This window comes from Nestor notabilis, unplaced genomic scaffold, assembly GCF_000696875.1.
Source record: "Nestor notabilis isolate BGI_N333 unplaced genomic scaffold, ASM69687v1 scaffold18987, whole genome shotgun sequence".
In the NCBI taxonomy this organism is placed as follows: Eukaryota; Metazoa; Chordata; class Aves; order Psittaciformes; family Psittacidae; genus Nestor; species Nestor notabilis.
Genome location: NW_009938078.1, coordinates 40,331 through 40,582, shown reverse-complemented (window position 1 = coordinate 40,582; position 252 = coordinate 40,331).

Sequence of the window (252 nt, the reverse complement as noted above, 5' to 3'; positions counted from 1 at the left end):
CAGCCCCTAATTCAATGAAGGAGAGCACCAGACACAGTTTTCAGTCCATCTTGTGGGTAAGCGGCTCTTGGTGGGTGGAAGGGACAGGCAAAGGAGAGAAACGGCACCCTGAGGGGACGAGGGCATTGTGTGTGTGCGTGTCTGTGCCTGCGTGAGCGTGCAGAAGGCGCAATGGACTGGTGTGGCACAACCTGTCCTGTGTGGCAGAGGTGTGCTGGGACGAGGAGGCAGCGAGCCGACAGCGCTGGGGCT